Here is a 20,644-nt window from a genome sequence, read left to right as displayed (position 1 = left end):
ATGTGGTGCAATGTGTTGGGGTGAAGTGTGTCAGTGAGTGTGGTGCAATGTGTTTGGGTGAAGTGTGTCAGTGAGTGTGGTGCAATGTTATTGGGTGAAGTGTGTCAGTGAGTGTGGTGCAATGTGTTTGGGTGAAGTGTGTCAGTGAGTGTGGTGCAATGTGTTTGGTTGAAGTTTGTCAGTGAGTGTGGTGCAATGTGTTTGGGTGAAGTGTGTCAGTGAGTTTGCTGCAATGTGTTTGGGTGAGGTGTGTCAGTGAGTGTGGTGCAATGTGTTTGGTTGAAGTTTGTCAGTGAGTGTGGTGCAATGTGTTTGGGTGAAGTGTGTCAGTGAGTTTGGTGCAATGTGTTTGGGTGAAGTGTATCAGTGAGTGTGGTGCAGTGTTATTGGGTGAAGTGTGCCAGTGAGTGTGGTGCAATGAGTTTGGGTGAAGTGTGTCAGTGAGTGTGGTGCAATGTGTTTGGGTGAAGTGTGTCAGTGAGTGTGGTGCAATGTGTTTGGGTGAAGTGTGTCAGTGAATGTGGTGCAATGTTTTGGGGTGAAGTGTGTCAGTGAGTGTGGTGCAATGTGTTTGGGTGAAGTGTGTCAGTGGGTGTGGTGCAATGTGATTGTGTGAAGTGTGTCAGTGAGTACAGTGCAATGTTTTTGGGAGAAGCTTGTCAGTGAGTGTTGTGTAATGTGTTTGGGTGAAGTGTGTCAGTGAGTGTGGTGCAATCTGTTTGGGTGAAGTGTGTCAGTGACTGTGGTGCAATGTGTTTGGGTGAAGTGTGTCAGTGAGTGTGGTGCAATATGTTTGGGTGAAGTGTGTCAGTGAGTGTGGTGCAATGTGTTTAGCTGATGTGTGTCAGTGAGTGTGGTGCCATGTGTTTTGGTGTTGTGTGTCAGTGAGTGTAGTGCAATGTGTTTGGGGGAAGTGTGTCAATGAGTGTGGTGCAATGTGTTTGGGTGAAGTGTGTCAGTGAATGTGGTGCAATGTGTTTGGGTGAAGTGTGTCAGTGAGTGTGGTGACATGTGTTTGGGTGAAGTGTGTCAGTGAATGTGGTGCAATGTGATTGGGTGAAGTGTGTCAGTGAGTATAGCGCAATGTTTTTGGGTGAAGCTTTTCAGTGAGTGTGGTGTAATGTGTTTGGGTGAAGTGTGTCAGTGAGTGTGGTGCAATGTGTTTGGGTGACGTGTGTCAGTGCATGTGTTGCAATGTGTTTGGGTGGAGTGTGTCAGTGAGAGTGGTGCAATGTGTTTAGCTGATGTGTGTCGGTGAGTGTGGCGCAATGTGTTTGGGTGAAGTGTGTCAGTGAGTGTGGTGCAATGTGTTTGGGTGAAGTGTGTCAGTTAGTGTGGTGCAATGTGTTTGTGTGAAGTGTGTCAGTGATTGTGGTGCAGTGTGTTTGGTTGAAGTGTGTCAGTGAGTGTGGTGCAAAGAGTTTGGGTGAAGTGTGTCAGTGAGTTTGGTGCAATGTGTTTGGGTGAAGTGTGTCAGTGAGTGTGGTGCAGTGTGTTTGGGTGAAATGTGTCAGTGAGTGTGGTGCAATGTATTTGGGTGAAGTGTGTCAGTGAGTGTGGTGCAATATGTTTCTGTGAAGTGTGTCAGTGAGTGTGGTGCAATGTGTTTTGGTGAAGTGTGTCAGTGAGTGAGGTGCAATGTTTTTGGGTGAAGTGTGTCAGTGAGTGTGGTGCAATGTGTTTGGGTGAAGTGTGTCAGTGAGTGTGCTGCAATGTGTTTGGGTGAAGTGTGTCAGTATGTGTTGCAATGTGTTTGGGTGAAGTGTGTCATTGAGTGTGGTGCAATGTTATTGGGTGAAGTGTGTCAGTGAGTGTGGTGCAATGTGTTTGGGTGAAGTGTGTCAGTGAGTGTGGTGCAATGTGTTTGGTTGAAGATTGTCAGTGAGTGTGGTGCAATGTATTTGGGTGAAGTGTGTCAGTGAGTTTGCTGCAATGTGTTTGGGTGAAGTGTGTCAGTGAATGTGGTGCAATGTGTTTGGTTGAAGTTTGTCAGTGAGTGTGGTGCAATGTGTTTGGGTGAAGTGTGTCAGTGAGTTTGGTGCAATGTGTTTGGGTGAAGTGTATCAGTGAGTGTGGCGCAGTGTTATTGGGTGAAGTGTGCCAGTGAGTGTGGTGCAATGAGTTTGGGTGAAGTGTGTCAGTGAGTGTGGTGCAATGTGTTTGGGTGAAGTGTGTCAGTGAGTGTGGTGCAATGTGTTTGGGTGAAGTGTGTCAGTGAATGTGGTGCAATGTGTTGGGGTGAAGTGTGTCAGTGAGTGTGGTGCAATGTGTTTGGGTGAAGTGTGTCAGTGGGTGTGGTGCAATGTGATTGTGTGAAGTGTGTCAGTGAGTATAGTGCAATGTTTTTGGGAGAAGCTTGTCAGTGAGTGTTGTGTAATGTGTTTGGGTGAAGTGTGTCAGTGAGTGTGGTGCAATCTGTTTGGGTGAAGTGTGTCAGTGACTGCGGTGCAATGTGTTTGGGTGAAGTGTGTCAGTGAGTGTGGTGCAATATGTTTGGGTGAAGTGTGTCAGTGAGTGTGGTGCAATGTGTGTCAGTGAGTGTGGTGCCATGTGTTTTGGTGATGTGTGTCAGTGAGTGTAGTGCAATGTGTTTGGGGGAAGTGTGTCAATGAGTGTGGTGCAATGTGTTTGGGTGAAGTGTGTCAGTGAATGTGGTGCAATGTGTTTGGGTGAAGTGTGTCAGTGAGTGTGGTGCAATGTGATTGGGTGAAGTGTGTCAGTGAGCATAGCGCAATGTTTTTGGGTGAAGCTTTTCAGTGAGTGTGGTGTAATGTGTTTGTGTGAAGTGTGTCAGTGAGTGTGGTGCAATGTGTTTGGGTGAAGTGTGTAAGTGAGTGTGGTGCAATGTGTTTGGGTGAAGTGTGTCAGTGAGTGTGGTGCAATGTGTTTGGGTGATGTCTGTCAGTGAGTGTGGTGCAAATTATTTGGGTGAAGTGTGTGTCAGTGAGTGTGGTGCAATGTGTTTGGGTGAAGTGTGTCATTGAGTGTGGTGCAATGTGTTTAGGTGAAGTGTGTCAGTGAGTGTGGTGCAATGTGTTTGGGTGAAGTGTGTCAGTTAGTGTGGTGCAATGTGTTTGTGTGAAGTGTGTCAGTGATTGTGGTGCAGTGTGTTTGGTTGAAGTGTGTCAGTGAGTGTGGTGCAAAGAGTTTGGGTGAAGTGTGACAGTTAGTGTGGTGCAATGTGTTTGTGTTAAGTGTGTCAGTGAGTGTGGTGCAATATGTTTGGGTGAAGTGTGTCAGTGAGTGTGGTGCAATGTGTTTAGCTGATGTGTGTCAGTGAGTGTGGTGCCATGTGTTTTGGTGATGTGTGTCAGTGAGTGTAGTGCAATGTGTTTGGGGGAAGTGTGTCAATGAGTGTGGTGCAATGTGTTTGGGTGAAGTGTGTCAGTGAATGTGGTGCAATGTGTTTGGGTGAAGTGTGTCAGTGAGTGTGGTGCAATGTGATTGGGTGAAGTGTGTCAGTGAGCATAGCGCAATGTTTTTGGGTGAAGCTTTTCAGTGAGTGTGGTGTAATGTGTTTGTGTGAAGTGTGTCAGTGAGTGTGGTGCAATGTGTTTGGGTGAAGTGTGTAAGTGAGTGTGGTGCAATGTGTTTGGGTGAAGTGTGTCAGTGAGTGTGGTGCAATGTGTTTGGGTGATGTCTGTCAGTGAGTGTGGTGCAAATTATTTGGGTGAAGTGTGTGTCAGTGAGTGTGGTGCAATGTGTTTGGGTGAAGTGTGTCATTGAGTGTGGTGCAATGTGTTTAGGTGAAGTGTGTCAGTGAGTGTGGTGCAATGTGTTTGGGTGAAGTGTGTCAGTTAGTGTGGTGCAATGTGTTTGTGTGAAGTGTGTCAGTGATTGTGGTGCAGTGTGTTTGGTTGAAGTGTGTCAGTGAGTGTGGTGCAAAGAGTTTGGGTGAAGTGTGACAGTGAGTTTGGTGCAATGTGTTTGGGTGAAGTGTGTCAGTGAGTGTGGTGCAGTGTGTTTGGGTGAAGTGTGTCAGTGAGTGTGGTGCAATGTATTTGGGTGAAGTGTGTCAGTGAGTGTGCTGCAATATGTTTCTGTGAAGTGTGTCAGTGAGTGTGGTGCAATGTGTTTGGGTGAAGTGTGTCAGTGAGTGTGCTGCAATGTGTTTGGGTGAAGTGTGTCAGTATGTGTTGCAATGTGTTTGGGTGAAGTGTGTCAGTGAGTGTGGTGCAATGTTATTGGGTGAAGTGTGTCAGTGAGTGTGGTGCAATGTGTTTGGGTGAAGTGTGTCAGTGAGTGTGGTGCAATGTGTTTGGTTGAAGTTTGTCAGTGAGTGTGGTGCAATGTATTTGGGTGAAGTGTGTCAGTGAGTTTGCTGCAATGTGTTTGGGTGAGGTGTGTCAGTGAGTGTGGTGCAATGTGTTTGGTTGAAGTTTGTCAGTGAGTGTGGTGCAATGTGTTTGGGTGAAGTGTGTCAGTGAGTTTGGTGCAATGTGTTTGGGTGAAGTGTATCAGTGAGTGTGGTGCAGTGTTATTGGGTGAAGTGTGCCAGTGAGTGTGGTGCAATGAGTTTGGGTGAAGTGTGTCAGTGAGTGTGGTGCAATGTGTTTGGGTGAAGTGTGTCAGTGAGTGTGGTGCAATGTGTTTGGGTGAAGTGTGTCAGTGAATGTGGTGCAATGTGTTGGGGTGAAGTGTGTCAGTGAGTGTGGTGCAATGTGTTTGGGTGAAGTGTGTCAGTGAGTGTGGTGCAATGTTATTGGGTGAAGTGTGTCAGTGAGTGTGGTGCAATGTGTTTGGGTGAAGTGTGTCAGTGAGTGTGGTGCAATGTGTTTGGTTGAAGTTTGTCAGTGAGTGTGGTGCAATGTATTTGGGTGAAGTGTGTCAGTGAGTTTGCTGCAATGTGTTTGGGTGAGGTGTGTCAGTGAGTGTGGTGCAATGTGTTTGGTTGAAGTTTGTCAGTGAGTGTGGTGCAATGTGTTTGGGTGAAGTGTGTCAGTGAGTTTGGTGCAATGTGTTTGGGTGAAGTGTATCAGTGAGTGTGGTGCAGTGTTATTGGGTGAAGTGTGCCAGTGAGTGTGGTGCAATGAGTTTGGGTGAAGTGTGTCAGTGAGTGTGGTGCAATGTGTTTGGGTGAAGTGTGTCAGTGAGTGTGGTGCAATGTGTTTGGGTGAAGTGTGTCAGTGAATGTGGTGCAATGTGTTGGGGTGAAGTGTGTCAGTGAGTGTGGTGCAATGTGTTTGGGTGAAGTGTGTCAGTGGGTGTGGTGCAATGTGATTGTGTGAAGTGTGTCAGTGAGTATAGTGCAATGTTTTTGGGAGAAGCTTGTCAGTGAGTGTTGTGTAATGTGTTTGGGTGAAGTGTGTCAGTGAGTGTGGTGCAATCTGTTTGGGTGAAGTGTGTCAGTGACTGTGGTGCAATGTGTTTGGGTGAAGTGTGTCAGTGAGTGTGGTGCAATATGTTTGGGTGAAGTGTGTCAGTGAGTGTGGTGCAATGTGTTTTGGTGATGTGTGTCAGTGAGTGTAGTGCAATGTGTTTGGGGGAAGTGTGTCAATGAGTGTGGTGCAATGTGTTTGGGTGAAGTGTGTCAGTGAATGTGGTGCAATGTGTTTGGGTGAAGTGTGTCAGTGAGTGTGGTGACATGTGTTTGGGTGAAGTGTGTCAGTGAATGTGGTGCAATGTGATTGGGTGAAGTGTGTCAGTGAGTATAGCGCAATGTTTTTGGGTGAAGCTTTTCAGTGAGTGTGGTGTAATGTGTTTGGGTGAAGTGTGTCAGTGAGTGTGGTGCAATGTGTTTGGGTGACGTGTGTCAGTGCATGTGTTGCAATGTGTTTGGGTGGAGTGTGTCAGTGAGTGTGGTGCAATGTGTTTGGTTGATGTGTGTCAGTGAGTGTGGTGCAATGTGTTTAGCTGATGTGTGTCAGTGAGTGTGGCGCAATTTGTTTGGGTGAAGTGTGTCAGTGAGTGTGGTGCAATGTGTTTGGGTGAAGTGTGTCAGTGAGTGCCGTGCAATGTGTTTGGGTGAAGTGTGTCAGTGAGTGTGGTGCAATGTATTTGGGTGAAGTGTGTCAGTGAGTGTGGTGCAATGTGTTTGGGTGATGTCTGTCAGTGAGTGTGGTGCAAATTATTTGGGTGAAGTGTGTGTCAGTGAGTGTGGTGCAATGTGTTTGGGTGAAGTGTGTCATTGAGTGTGGTGCAATGTGTTTAGGTGAAGTGTGTCAGTGAGTGTGGTGCAATGTGTTTGGGTGAAGTGTGTCAGTTAGTGTGGTGCAATGTGTTTGTGTGAAGTGTGTCAGTGATTGTGGTGCAGTGTGTTTGGTTGAAGTGTGTCAGTGAGTGTGGTGCAAAGAGTTTGGGTGAAGTGTGTCAGTGAGTTTGGTGCAATGTGTTTGGGTGAAGTGTGTCAGTGAGTGTGGTGCAGTGTGTTTGGGTGAAGTGTGTCAGTGAGTGTGGTGCAATGTATTTGGGTGAAGTGTGTCAGTGAGTGTGGTGCAATATGTTTCTGTGAAGTGTGTCAGTGAGTGTGGTGCAATGTGTTTTGGTGAAGTGTGTCAGTGAGTGTGGTGCAATGTTTTTGGGTGAAGTGTGTCAGTGAGTGTGGTGCAATGTGTTTGGGTGAAGTGTGTCAGTGAGTGTGCTGCAATGTGTTTGGGTGAAGTGTGTCAGTATGTGTTGCAATGTGTTTGGGTGAAGTGTGTCAGTGAGTGTGGTGCAATGTTATTGGGTGAAGTGTGTCAGTGAGTGTGGTGCAATGTGTTTGGGTGAAGTGTGTCAGTGAGTGTGGTGCAATGTGTTTGGTTGAAGTTTGTCAGTGAGTGTGGTGCAATGTATTTGGGTGAAGTGTGTCAGTGAGTTTGCTGCAATGTGTTTGGGTGAGGTGTGTCAGTGAGTGTGGTGCAATGTGTTTGGGTGAAGTGTGTCAGTTAGTGTGGTGCAATGTGTTTGTGTGAAGTGTGTCAGTGATTGTGGTGCAGTGTGTTTGGTTGAAGTGTGTCAGTGAGTGTGGTGCAAAGAGTTTGGGTGAAGTGTGTCAGTGAGTTTGGTGCAATGTGTTTGGGTGAAGTGTGTCAGTGAGTGTGGTGCAATGTATTTGGGTGAAGTGTGTCAGTGAGTGTGGTGCAATATGTTTCTGTGAAGTGTGTCAGTGAGTGTGGTGCAATGTGTTTTGGTGAAGTGTGTCAGTGAGTGTGGTGCAATGTTTTTGGGTGAAGTGTGTCAGTGAGTGTGGTGCAATGTGTTTGGGTGAAGTGTGTCAGTGAGTTTGGTGCAATGTGTTTGGGTGAAGTGTATCAGTGAGTGTGGTGCAGTGTTATTGGGTGAAGTGTGCCAGTGAGTGTGGTGCAATGAGTTTGGGTAAAGTGTGTCAGTGAGTGTGGTGCAATGTGTTTGGGTGAAGTGTGTCAGTGAGTGTGGTGCAATGTGTTTGGGTGAAGTGTGTCAGTGAATGTGGTGCAATGTGTTTGGGTGAAGTGTGTCAGTGAGTGTGGTGCAATGTTATTGGGTGAAGTGTGTCAGTGAGTGTGGTGCAATGTGTTTGGGTGAAGTGTGTCAGTGAGTGTGGTGCAATGTGTTTGGTTGAAGTTTGTCAGTGAGTGTGGTGCAATGTATTTGGGTGAAGTGTGTCAGTGAGTTTGCTGCCATGTGTTTGGGTGAGGTGTGTCAGTGAGTGTGGTGCAATGTGTTTGGTTGAAGTTTGTCAGTGAGTGTGGTGCAATGTGTTTGGGTGAAGTGTGTCAGTGAGTTTGGTGCAATGTGTTTGGGTGAAGTGTATCAGTGAGTGTGGTGCAGTGTTATTGGGTGAAGTGTGCCAGTGAGTGTGGTGCAATGAGTTTGGGTGAAGTGTGTCAGTGAGTGTGGTGCAATGTGTTTGGGTGAAGTGTGTCAGTGAGTGTGGTGCAATGTGTTTGGGTGAAGTGTGTCAGTGAATGTGGTGCAATGTTTTGGGGTGAAGTGTGTCAGTGAGTGTGGTGCAATGTGTTTGGGTGAAGTGTGTCAGTGGGTGTGGTGCAATGTGATTGTGTGAAGTGTGTCAGTGAGTACAGTGCAATGTTTTTGGGAGAAGCTTGTCAGTGAGTGTTGTGTAATGTGTTTGGGTGAAGTGTGTCAGTGAGTGTGGTGCAATCTGTTTGGGTGAAGTGTGTCAGTGACTGTGGTGCAATGTGTTTGGGTGAAGTGTGTCAGTGAGTGTGGTGCAATATGTTTGGGTGAAGTGTGTCAGTGAGTGTGGTGCAATGTGTTTAGCTGATGTGTGTCAGTGAGTGTGGTGCCATGTGTTTTGGTGATGTGTGTCAGTGAGTGTAGTGCAATGTGTTTGGGGGAAGTGTGTCAATGAGTGTGGTGCAATGTGTTTGGGTGAAGTGTGTCAGTGAATGTGGTGCAATGTGTTTGGGTGAAGTGTGTCAGTGAGTGTGGTGACATGTGTTTGGGTGAAGTGTGTCAGTGAATGTGGTGCAATGTGATTGGGTGAAGTGTGTCAGTGAGTATAGCGCAATGTTTTTGGGTGAAGCTTTTCAGTGAGTGTGGTGTAATGTGTTTGGGTGAAGTGTGTCAGTGAGTGTGGTGCAATGTGTTTGGGTGACGTGTGTCAGTGCATGTGTTGCAATGTGTTTGGGTGGAGTGTGTCAGTGAGAGTGGTGCAATGTGTTTAGCTGATGTGTGTCGGTGAGTGTGGCGCAATGTGTTTGGGTGAAGTGTGTCAGTGAGTGTGGTGCAATGTGTTTGGGTGAAGTGTGTCAGTGAGTGTCGTGCAATGTGTTTGGGTGAAGTGTGTCAGTGAGTGTGGTGCAATGTGTTTGGGTGAAGTGTGTCAGTGACTGTGGTGCAATGTGTTTGGGTGAAGTGTGTCAGTGAGTGTGGTGCAATGTGTTTAGATGAAGTGTGTCAGTGAGTGTGGTGCAATGTGTTTGGGTGAAGTGTGTCAGTGAGTGAGGTGCAATGTGTTTGGGTGAAGTGTGTCAGTGAGTGTGGTGCAATGTGTTTGGGTGAAGTGTGTCAGTGAGTGTGGTGCAATGTATTTGGGTGAAGTGTGTCAGTGAGTGTGGTGCAATGTGTTTCGGTGAAGTGTGTCAGTGAGTGTGGTGCAATGTGGTTGGGTGAAGTGTGTCAGTGAGAGTGGTGCAATGTGTTTGGGTGAAGTGTGTCAGTGAGTGTGGTGCAATGTGTTTGGGTGAAGTGTGTCAGTGAGTGTGGTGCAATGTGTTTGGGTGAAGTGTGTCAGTGAGTGTGGTGCAATGTGTTTGGGTGAAGTGTGTCAGTGAGTGTGGTGCAATGTGTTTGGGTGAAGTGTGTCGGTGATCCTGGTGCAATGTGTTTGGGTGAAGTGTGTCAGTGCGTGTGGTGCAATGTGTTTGGGTGAAGTGTGTCAGTGAGTGTGGTGCAATGTGTTTGGGTGAAATGTGTCTGTGAGTGTGGTGCAATGTGTTTGGTGATGTGTGTCAGTGAGTGTGGTGCAATGTGTTTGGGTGAAGTGTGTCAGTGAGTGTGGTGCAATGTGTTTGGGTGAAGTGTGTCAGTGAGTGTGGTGCAATGTGTTTGGGTGGAATATGTCAGTGAGTATGGTGCAATGTGTTTGGGTGAAGTGTGTCAGTGAGTGTGGTGCAATATGTTTGGGTGAATTGTGTCAGTGAGTGTGGTGCAATGTGTTGGGGTGAAGCGTGTCAGTGAGTGTGGTGCAATGTGTTTGGGTGAAGTGTGTCAGTGAGTGTGGTGCAATGTGTTTGCGTGAAGTGTGTCAGTGAATGTGGTGCAAAGTGTTTGGGTGAAGTGTGTCAGTGAGTGTGGTGCAATGTGTTTGGGTGAAGTGTGTCAGTGAGTGTGGTGCAATGAGTTTGGGTGAAGTGTGTCAGTGAATGTGGTGCAATGTGTTGGGGTGAAGTGTGTCAGTGAGTGTGGTGCAATGTGTTTGGGTGAAGTGTGTCAGTGAGTGTGGTGCAATGTGTTTGGTTGAAGTGTGTCAGTGAGTATACTGCAATGTTTTTGGGTGAAGCGTGTCAGTGAGTGTGGTGTAATGTGTTTGGGTGAAGTGTGTCAGTGAGTGTGGTATAATGTGTTTGGGTGAAGTGTGTCAGTGAGTGTGGTGCAATGTGTTTGGGTGAATTCAGTGTGTCAGTGAGTGTGGTGCAATGTATTTGGGTGAAGTGTGTCAGTGAGTGTGGTGCAATGTGTTTGGGTGAAGTGTGTCAATGACTCTGGTGCAATATGTTTAGCTGATGGGTGTCAGTGAGTGTGGTGCAATGTGTTTGGGTGAAGTGTGTCAGTGAGTGTGGTGCAGTGTGTTTGGGTGAAGTGTGTCAGTGAGTGTGGTGCAATGTATTTGGGTGAAGTGTGTCAGTGAGTGTGGAGCAATGAGTTTGGGGGAAGTGTGTCAGTGAGTATGGTGCAATGTGTTTGGGTGAAGAGTGTCAGTGAGTGTGGTACAAATTGTTTGGGTGAAATGTGTCATTTAGTGTAGTGCAATGTGTTTGGGTGAGGTGTGTCAGTGAGTGTGGTGCAATGTGTTTGGGTGAAGTGTGTCAGTGAGTGTGGTGCAATGTGTTTGGGTGAAGTGTGTCAGTGAGTGTGGTGCAATGTGTTTGGGTGAAGTGTGTCAGTGAGTGTGGTGCAATGTGTTTGGGTGAAGTGTTTCAGTGAGTGTGGTGCTATGTGTTTGGGTGAAGTGTGTCAGTGAGTGTGGTGCGGTGTGTTTGGGTGAAGTGTGTCAGTGAGTGTGGTGCAATGTATTTGGGTGAAGTGTGTCAGTGAGTGTGGAGCAATGTGTTTGGGGGAAGTGTGTCAGTGAGTGTGGTGCAATGTGTTTAGGTGAAGTGTGTCAGTGAGTGTGGTGCAATGTGGTTGGGTGAAGTGTGTCAGTGAGAGTGGTGCAATGTGTTTGGGTGAAGTGTGTCAGTGAGTGTGGTGCAATGTGTTTGGGTGAAGTGTGTCAGTGAGTGTGGTGCAATGTGTTTGGGTGAAGTGTGTCAGTGAGTGTGGTGCAATGTGTTTGGGTGAAGTGTGTCAGTGAGTGTGGTGCAATGTGTTTGGGTGAAGTGTGTCAGTGATCCTGGTGCAATGTGTTTGGGTGAAGTGTGTCAGTGAGTGTGGTGCAATGTGTTTGGGTGAAATGTGTCTGTGAGTGTGGTGCAATGTGTTTGGTGATGTGTGTCAGTGAGTGTGGTGCAATGTGTTTGGGTGAAGTGTGTCAGTGAGTGTGGTGCAATGTGTTTGGGTTAAGTGTGTCAGTGAGTGTGGTGCAATATGTTTGGGTGGAATGTGTCAGTGAGTGTGGTGCAATGTGTTTGGGAGAAGTGTGTCAGTGAGTGTGGTGCAATATGTTTGGGTGAATTGTGTCAGTGAGAGTGGTGCAATGTGTTGGGGTGAAGCGTGTCAGTGAGTGTGGTGCAATGTGTTTGGGTGAAGTGTGTCCGTGGGTGTGGTGCAATGTGTTTGGTGAAGTGTGTCAGTGAGTGTGGTGCAATGAGTTTGGGTGAGGTGTGTCAGTGAATGTGGTGCAATGTGTTGGGGTGAAGTGTGTCAGTGAGTGTGGTGCAATGTGTTTGGGTGAAGTGTGTCAGTGAGTGTGGTGCAATGTGTTTGGGTGAAGTGTGTCAGTGAGTGTGGTGCAATGTGTTTGGGTGAAGTGTGTCAGTGAGTATACTCCAATGTTTTTGGGTGAAGCGTGTCAGTGAGTGTGGTGTAATGTGTTTGGGTGAAGTGTGTCAGTGAGTGTGGTGTAATGTCTTTGGGTGAAGTGTGTCAGTGAGTGTGGTGCAATGTGTTTGGGTGAATTCAGTGTGTCAGTGAGTGTGGTGCAATGTATTTGGGTGAAGTGTGTCAGTGAGTGTGGTGCAATGTGTTTGGGTGAAGTGTGTCAATGACTGTGGTGCAATGTGTTTGGGTGAAGTTTGTCAGTGAGTGTGGTGCAATGTGTTTGGGTGAAGTGTGTCAGTGAGTGTGGTGCAATGTGTTTGGGTGAAGTGTGTCAGTGAGTGTGGTGCAGTGTGTTTGGGTGAAGTGTGTCAGTGAGTGTGGTTCAATGTATTTGGGTGAAGTGTGTCAGTGAGTGTGGTGCAATATGTTTGTGTGAAGTGAGTCAGTGAATGTTGTGCAATGTGTTTGGGTGAAGTGTGTCAGCGAGTGTGGTGCAATGTGTTTGGGTGAAGTGTGTCAGTGAGTCTGGTGCAATGTGTTTGGGTGATGTGTGTCACTGAGTGTGGTGCAATGTTTATGGGTAATGTGTGTCAGTGAGTGTGGTGCAATGTGTTTGGGTGAAGTGTGTCAGTGAATGTGGTGCAATGTGTTTAGGTGAAGTGTGTCAGTGAGTGTGGTGCAATGTGGTTGGGTGAAGTGTGTCAGTGAGAGTGGTGCAATGTGTTTGGGTGAAGTGTGTCAGTGAGTGTGGTGCAATGTGTTTGGGTGAAGTGTGTCAGTGAGTGTGGTGCAATGTGTTTGGGTGAAGTGTGTCAGTGAGCGTGGTGAAATATGTTTGGGTGAAGTGTGTCAGTGATTGTGGTGCAATGTGTTTGGGTGAAGTGTGTCAGTGATCCTGGTGCAATGTGTTTGGGTGAAGTGTGTCAGTGAGTGTGGTGCAATGTGTTTGGGTGAAATGTGTCTGTGAGTGTGGTGCAATGTGTTTGGTGATGTGTGTCAGTGAGTGTGGTGCAATGTGTTTGGGTGAAGTGTGTCAGTGAGTGTGGTGCAATGTGTTTGGGTGAAGTGTGTCAGTGAGTGTGGTGCAATATGTTTGGGTGGAATGTGTCAGTGAGTGTGGTGCAATGTGTTTGGGTGAAGTGTGTCAGTGAGTGTGCTGCAATATGTTTGGGTGAATTGTGTCAGTGAGTGTGGTGCAATGTGTTGGGGTGAAGCGTGTCAGTGAGTGTGGTGCAATGTGTTTGGGTGAAGTGTGTCCGTGGGTGTGGTGCAATTTGTTTGGTGAAGTGTGTCAGTGAGTGTGGTGCAATGTGTTTGGGTGAAGTTTGTCAGTGCGTGTGGTGCAATGTGTTTGGGTGAAGTGTGTCAGTGAGTGTGGTGCAATGAGTTTGGGTGAAGTGTGTCAGTGAATGTGGTGCAATGTGTTGGGGTGAAGTGTGTCAGTGAGTGTGGTGCAATGTGTTTGGGTGAAGTGTGTCAGTGAGTGTGGTGCAATGTGTTTGGGTGAAGTGTGTCAGTGAGTGTGGTGCAATGTGTTTGGGTGAAGTGTGTCAGTGAATGTTGTGCAATGTGTTTGGGTGAAGTGTGTCAGTGAGTGTGGTGTAATGTGTTTGGGTGAAGTGTGTCAGTGAGTGTGGTGTAATATCTTTGGGTGAAGTGTGTCAGTGAGTGTGGTGCAATGTGTATGGGTGAATTCAGTGTGTCAGTGAGTGTGGTGCAATGTATTTGGGTGACGTGTGTCAGTGAGTGTGGTGCAATGTGTTTGGGTGAAGTGTGTCAATGACTGTGGTACAATATGTTCAGCTGATGGGTGTCAGTGAGTGTGGTGCCATGTGTTTCGGTGATGTGTGTCACTGAGTGTGGTGCAATGTGTTTGGTTGAAGTGTGTCAGTGAGTGTGGTGCAATGTGTTTGGGTGAAGTGTGTCAGTGAGTGTGGTGCAATGTATTTGGGTGAAGTGTGTCAGTGAGTGTGGTGCAATGTGTTTGGGTGATGTGTGTCAGTGAGTGTGGTGCAATGTGTTTGGGTGATGTGTGTGTCAGTGAGTGTGGTGCAATTTGTTTGGGTGAAGTGTGTCAGTGAGTGTGGTGCAATGTGTTTGGGTGAAGTGTGTCAGTGAGTGTGGTGCACTGTGTTTGGGTGAAGTGTGTCAGTGATTGTGGTGCAATGTGTTTGGGTGAAGTGTGTCAGTGATCCTGGTGCAATGTGTTTGGGTGAAGTGTGTCAGTGAGTGTGGTGCAATGTGTTTGGGTGAAATGTGTCTGTGAGTGTGGTGCAATGTGTTTGGTGATGTGTGTCAGTGAGTGTGGTGCAATGTGTTTGGGTGAAGTGTGACAGTGAGTGTGGCGCAATGTGTTTGGGTGAAGTGTGTCAGTGAGTGTGGTGCAATATGTTTGGGTGGAATGTGTCAGTGAGTGTGGTGCAATGTGTTTGGGTGGAGTGTGTCAGTGAGAGTGGTGCAATGTGTTTAGCTGATGTGTGTCGGTGAGTGTGGCGCAATGTGTTTGGGTGAAGTGTGTCAGTGAGTGTGGTGCAATGTGTTTGGGTGAAGTGTGTCAGTGAGTGTCGTGCAATGTGTTTGGGTGAAGTGTGTCAGTGAGTGTGGTGCAATGTGTTTGGGTGAAGTGTGTCAGTGACTGTGGTGCAATGTGTTTGGGTGAAGTGTGTCAGTGAGTGTGGTGCAATGTGTTTAGATGAAGTGTGTCAGTGAGTGTGGTGCAATGTGTTTGGGTGAAGTGTGTCAGTGAGTGAGGTGCAATGTGTTTGGGTGAAGTGTGTCAGTGAGTGTGGTGCAATGTGTTTGGGTGAAGTGTGTCAGTGAGTGTGGTGCAATGTATTTGGGTGAAGTGTGTCAGTGAGTGTGGTGCAATGTGTTTCGGTGAAGTGTGTCAGTGAGTGTGGTGCAATGTGGTTGGGTGAAGTGTGTCAGTGAGAGTGGTGCAATGTGTTTGGGTGAAGTGTGTCAGTGAGTGTGGTGCAATGTGTTTGGGTGAAGTGTGTCAGTGAGTGTGGTGCAATGTGTTTGGGTGAAGTGTGTCAGTGAGTGTGGTGCAATGTGTTTGGGTGAAGTGTGTCAGTGAGTGTGGTGCAATGTGTTTGGGTGAAGTGTGTCGGTGATCCTGGTGCAATGTGTTTGGGTGAAGTGTGTCAGTGCGTGTGGTGCAATGTGTTTGGGTGAAGTGTGTCAGTGAGTGTGGTGCAATGTGTTTGGGTGAAATGTGTCTGTGAGTGTGGTGCAATGTGTTTGGTGATGTGTGTCAGTGAGTGTGGTGCAATGTGTTTGGGTGAAGTGTGTCAGTGAGTGTGGTGCAATGTGTTTGGGTGAAGTGTGTCAGTGAGTGTGGTGCAATGTGTTTGGGTGGAATATGTCAGTGAGTATGGTGCAATGTGTTTGGGTGAAGTGTGTCAGTGAGTGTGGTGCAATATGTTTGGGTGAATTGTGTCAGTGAGTGTGGTGCAATGTGTTGGGGTGAAGCGTGTCAGTGAGTGTGGTGCAATGTGTTTGGGTGAAGTGTGTCAGTGAGTGTGGTGCAATGTGTTTGCGTGAAGTGTGTCAGTGAATGTGGTGCAAAGTGTTTGGGTGAAGTGTGTCAGTGAGTGTGGTGCAATGTGTTTGGGTGAAGTGTGTCAGTGAGTGTGGTGCAATGAGTTTGGGTGAAGTGTGTCAGTGAATGTGGTGCAATGTGTTGGGGTGAAGTGTGTCAGTGAGTGTGGTGCAATGTGTTTGGGTGAAGTGTGTCAGTGAGTGTGGTGCAATGTGTTTGGTTGAAGTGTGTCAGTGAGTATACTGCAATGTTTTTGGGTGAAGCGTGTCAGTGAGTGTGGTGTAATGTGTTTGGGTGAAGTGTGTCAGTGAGTGTGGTATAATGTGTTTGGGTGAAGTGTGTCAGTGAGTGTGGTGCAATGTGTTTGGGTGAATTCAGTGTGTCAGTGAGTGTGGTGCAATGTATTTGGGTGAAGTGTGTCAGTGAGTGTGGTGCAATGTGTTTGGGTGAAGTGTGTCAATGACTCTGGTGCAATATGTTTAGCTGATGGGTGTCAGTGAGTGTGGTGCAATGTGTTTGGGTGAAGTGTGTCAGTGAGTGTGGTGCAGTGTGTTTGGGTGAAGTGTGTCAGTGAGTGTGGTGCAATGTATTTGGGTGAAGTGTGTCAGTGAGTGTGGAGCAATGAGTTTGGGGGAAGTGTGTCAGTGAGTATGGTGCAATGTGTTTGGGTGAAGAGTGTCAGTGAGTGTGGTACAAATTGTTTGGGTGAAATGTGTCATTTAGTGTAGTGCAATGTGTTTGGGTGAGGTGTGTCAGTGAGTGTGGTGCAATGTGTTTGGGTGAAGTGTGTCAGTGAGTGTGGTGCAATGTGTTTGGGTGAAGTGTGTCAGTGAGTGTGGTGCAATGTGTTTGGGTGAAGTGTGTCAGTGAGTGTGGTGCAATGTGTTTGGGTGAAGTGTTTCAGTGAGTGTGGTGCTATGTGTTTGGGTGAAGTGTGTCAGTGAGTGTGGTGCGGTGTGTTTGGGTGAAGTGTGTCAGTGAGTGTGGTGCAATGTATTTGGGTGAAGTGTGTCAGTGAGTGTGGAGCAATGTGTTTGGGGGAAGTGTGTCAGTGAGTGTGGTGCAATGTGTTTAGGTGAAGTGTGTCAGTGAGTGTGGTGCAATGTGGTTGGGTGAAGTGTGTCAGTGAGAGTGGTGCAATGTGTTTGGGTGAAGTGTGTCAGTGAGTGTGGTGCAATGTGTTTGGGTGAAGTGTGTCAGTGAGTGTGGTGCAATGTGTTTGGGTGAAGTGTGTCAGTGAGTGTGGTGCAATGTGTTTGGGTGAAGTGTGTCAGTGAGTGTGGTGCAATGTGTTTGGGTGAAGTGTGTCAGTGATCCTGGTGCAATGTGTTTGGGTGAAGTGTGTCAGTGAGTGTGGTGCAATGTGTTTGGGTGAAATGTGTCTGTGAGTGTGGTGCAATGTGTTTGGTGATGTGTGTCAGTGAGTGTGGTGCAATGTGTTTGGGTGAAGTGTGTCAGTGAGTGTGGTGCAATGTGTTTGGGTTAAGTGTGTCAGTGAGTGTGGTGCAATATGTTTGGGTGGAATGTGTCAGTGAGTGTGGTGCAATGTGTTTGGGAGAAGTGTGTCAGTGAGTGTGGTGCAATATGTTTGGGTGAATTGTGTCAGTGAGAGTGGTGCAATGTGTTGGGGTGAAGCGTGTCAGTGAGTGTGGAGCAATGTGTTTGGGTGAAGTGTGTCCGTGGGTGTGGTGCAATGTGTTTGGTGAAGTGTGTCAGTGAGTGTGGTGCAATGAGTTTGGGTGAGGTGTGTCAGTGAATGTGGTGCAATGTGTTGGGGTGAAGTGTGTCAGTGAGTGTGGTGCAATGTGTTTGGGTGAAGTGTGTCAGTGAGTGTGGTGCAATGTGTTTGGGTGAAGTGTGTCAGTGAGTGTGGTGCAATGTGTTTGGGTGAAGTGTGTCAGTGAGTATACTCCAATGTTTTTGGGTGAAGCGTGTCAGTGAGTGTGGTGTAATGTGTTTGGGTGAAGTGTGTCAGTGAGTGTGGTGTAATGTCTTTGGGTGAAGTGTGTCAGTGAGTGTGGTGCAATGTGTTTGGGTGAATTCAGTGTGTCAGTGAGTGTGGTGCAATGTATTTGGGTGAAGTGTGTCAGTGAGTGTGGTGCAATGTGTTTGGGTGAAGTGTGTCAATGACTGTGGTGCAATGTGTTTGGGTGAAGTTTGTCAGTGAGTGTGGTGCAATGTGTTTGGGTGAAGTGTGTCAGTGAGTGTGGTGCAATGTGTTTGGGTGAAGTGTGTCAGTGAGTGTGGTGCAGTGTGTTTGGGTGAAGTGTGTCAGTGAGTGTGGTTCAATGTATTTGGGTGAAGTGTGTCAGTGAGTGTGGTGCAATATGTTTGTGTGAAGTGAGTCAGTGAATGTTGTGCAATGTGTTTGGGTGAAGTGTGTCAGCGAGTGTGGTGCAATGTGTTTGGGTGAAGTGTGTCAGTGAGTCTGGTGCAATGTGTTTGGGTGATGTGTGTCACTGAGTGTGGTGCAATGTTTATGGGTAATGTGTGTCAGTGAGTGTGGTGCAATGTGTTTGGGTGAAGTGTGTCAGTGAATGTGGTGCAATGTGTTTGGGTGAAGTGTGTCAGTGAGTGTGGTGCAATGTGTTTGGGTGAAGTGTGTCAGTGACTGTGGTGCAATGTGTTTGGGTGAAGTGTGTCAGTGAGTGTGGTGCAATGTGTTTAGCTGAAGTGTGTCAGTGAGTGTGGTGCAATGTGTTTGGGTGAAGTGTGTCAGTGAGTGTGGTGCAATGTGTTTGGGTGAAGTGTGTCAGTGAGTGTGGTGCAATGTGTTTGGGTGAAGTGTGTCAGTGAGTGCGGTGCAATGTATTTGGGTGAAGTGTGTCAGTGAGTGTGGTGCAATGTGTTTAGGTGAAGTGTGTCAGTGAGTGTGGTGCAATGTGGTTGGGTGAAGTGTGTCAGTGAGAGTGGTGCAATGTGTTTGGGTGAAGTGTGTCAGTGAGTGTGGTGCAATGTGTTTGGGTGAAGTGTGTCAGTGAGTGTGGTGCAATGTGTTTGGGTGAAGTGTGTCAGTGAGCGTGGTGAAATATGTTTGGGTGAAGTGTGTCAGTGATTGTGGTGCAATGTGTTTGGGTGAAGTGTGTCAGTGATCCTGGTGCAATGTGTTTGGGTGAAGTGTGTCAGTGAGTGTGGTGCAATGTGTTTGGGTGAAATGTGTCTGTGAGTGTGGTGCAATGTGTTTGGTGATGTGTGTCAGTGAGTGTGGTGCAATGTGTTTGGGTGAAGTGTGTCAGTGAGTGTGGTGCAATGTGTTTGGGTGAAGTGTGTCAGTGAGTGTGGTGCAATATGTTTGGGTGGAATGTGTCAGTGAGTGTGGTGCAATGTGTTTGGGTGAAGTGTGTCAGTGAGTGTGCTGCAATATGTTTGGGTGAATTGTGTCAGTGAGTGTGGTGCAATGTGTTGGGGTGAAGCGTGTCAGTGAGTGTGGTGCAATGTGTTTGGGTGAAGTGTGTCCGTGGGTGTGGTGCAATTTGTTTGGTGAAGTGTGTCAGTGAGTGTGGTGCAATGTGTTTGGGTGAAGTTTGTCAGTGCGTGTGGTGCAATGTGTTTGGGTGAAGTGTGTCAGTGAGTGTGGTGCAATGAGTTTGGGTGAAGTGTGTCAGTGAATGTGGTGCAATGTGTTGGGGTGAAGTGTGTCAGTGAGTGTGGTGCAATGTGTTTGGGTGAAGTGTGTCAGTGAGTGTGGTGCAATGTGTTTGGGTGAAGTGTGTCAGTGAGTGTGGTGCAATGTGTTTGGGTGAAGTGTGTCAGTGAATGTTGTGCAATGTGTTTGGGTGAAGTGTGTCAGTGAGTGTGGTGTAATGTGTTTGGGTGAAGTGTGTCAGTGAGTGTGGTGTAATATCTTTGGGTGAAGTGTGTCAGTGAGTGTGGTGCAATGTGTATGGGTGAATTCAGTGTGTCAGTGAGTGTGGTGCAATGTATTTGGGTGACGTGTGTCAGTGAGTGTGGTGCAATGTGTTTGGGTGAAGTGTGTCAATGACTGTGGTACAATATGTTCAGCTGATGGGTGTCAGTGAGTGTGGTGCCATGTGTTTCGGTGATGTGTGTCACTGAGTGTGGTGCAATGTGTTTGGTTGAAGTGTGTCAGTGAGTGTGGTGCAATGTGTTTGGGTGAAGTGTGTCAGTGAGTGTGGTGCAATGTATTTGGGTGAAGTGTGTCAGTGAGTGTGGTGCAATGTGTTTGGGTGATGTGTGTCAGTGAGTGTGGTGCAATGTGTTTGGGTGATGTGTGTGTCAGTGAGTGTGGTGCAATTTGTTTGGGTGAAGTGTGTCAGTGAGTGTGGTGCAATGTGTTTGGGTGAAGTGTGTCAGTGAGTGTGGTGCACTGTGTTTGGGTGAAGTGTGTCAGTGATTGTGGTGCAATGTGTTTGGGTGAAGTGTGTCAGTGATCCTGGTGCAATGTGTTTGGGTGAAGTGTGTCAGTGAGTGTGGTGCAATGTGTTTGGGTGAAATGTGTCTGTGAGTGTGGTGCAATGTGTTTGGTGATGTGTGTCAGTGAGTGTGGTGCAATGTGTTTGGGTGAAGTGTGACAGTGAGTGTGGCGCAATGTGTTTGGGTGAAGTGTGTCAGTGAGTGTGGTGCAATATGTTTGGGTGGAATGTGTCAGTGAGTGTGGTGCAATGTGTTTGGGTGAAGTGTGTCAGTGAGTGTGGTGCAATATGTTTGGGTGAATTGTGTCAGTGAGTGTGGTGCAATGTGTTGGGGTGAAGCGTGTCAGTGAGTGTGGTGCAATGTGTTTGGGTGAAGTGTGTCCGTGGGTGTGGTTCAATGTGTTTGGTGAAGTGTGTCAGTGAGTGTGGTGCAATGTGTTTGCGTGATGTGTGTCAGTGAATGTAGTGCAATGTGTTTGGGTGAAGTGTGTCAGTGAGTGTGGTGCAATGTGTTTGGTTGAAGTGTGTCAGTGAGTGTGGTGCAATGAGTTTGGGTGAAGTGTGTCAGTGAATGTGGTGCAATGTGTTGGGGTGAAGTGTGTCAGTGAGTGTGGTGCAATGTGTTTGGGTGAAGTGTGTCAGTGAGTGTGGTGCAATGTGTTTGGGTGAAGTGTGTCAGTGAGTGTGGTGTAATGTGTTTGGGTGAAGTGTGTCAGTGAGTGTGGTGCAATGTGTTTGGGTGAATTCAGTGTGTCAGTGAGTGTGGTGCAATGTATTTGGGTGAAGTGTGTCAGTGAGTGTGGTGCAATGTGTTTGGGTGAAGTGTGTCAATGACTGTGGTACAATATGTTTTGCTGATGGGTGTCAGTGAGTGTGGTGCCATGTGTTTCGGTGATGTGTGTCACTGAGTGTGGTGCAATGTGTTTGGTTGAAGTGTGTCAGTGAGTGTGGTGCAATGTGTTTGGGTGAAGTGTGTCAGTGAGTGTGGTGCAATGTATTTGGGTGAAGTGTGTCAGTGAGTGTGGTGCAATGTGTTTGGGTGATGTGTGAGTGAGTGTGGTGCAATGTGTTTGGGTGATGTGTGTGTCAGTGAGTGTGGTGCAATTTGTTTGGGTGAAGTGTGTCAGTGAGTGTGGTGCAATGTGTTTGGGTGAAGTGT

The sequence above is a fragment of the Somniosus microcephalus genome, chromosome 5 (assembly GCF_052327205.1).
Source record: "Somniosus microcephalus isolate GS21.2 chromosome 5, FLI_Smic_1.0, whole genome shotgun sequence".
NCBI classification, from domain to species: domain Eukaryota; kingdom Metazoa; phylum Chordata; class Chondrichthyes; order Squaliformes; family Somniosidae; genus Somniosus; species Somniosus microcephalus.
Note: the sequence above shows the minus strand (reverse complement) of the source record.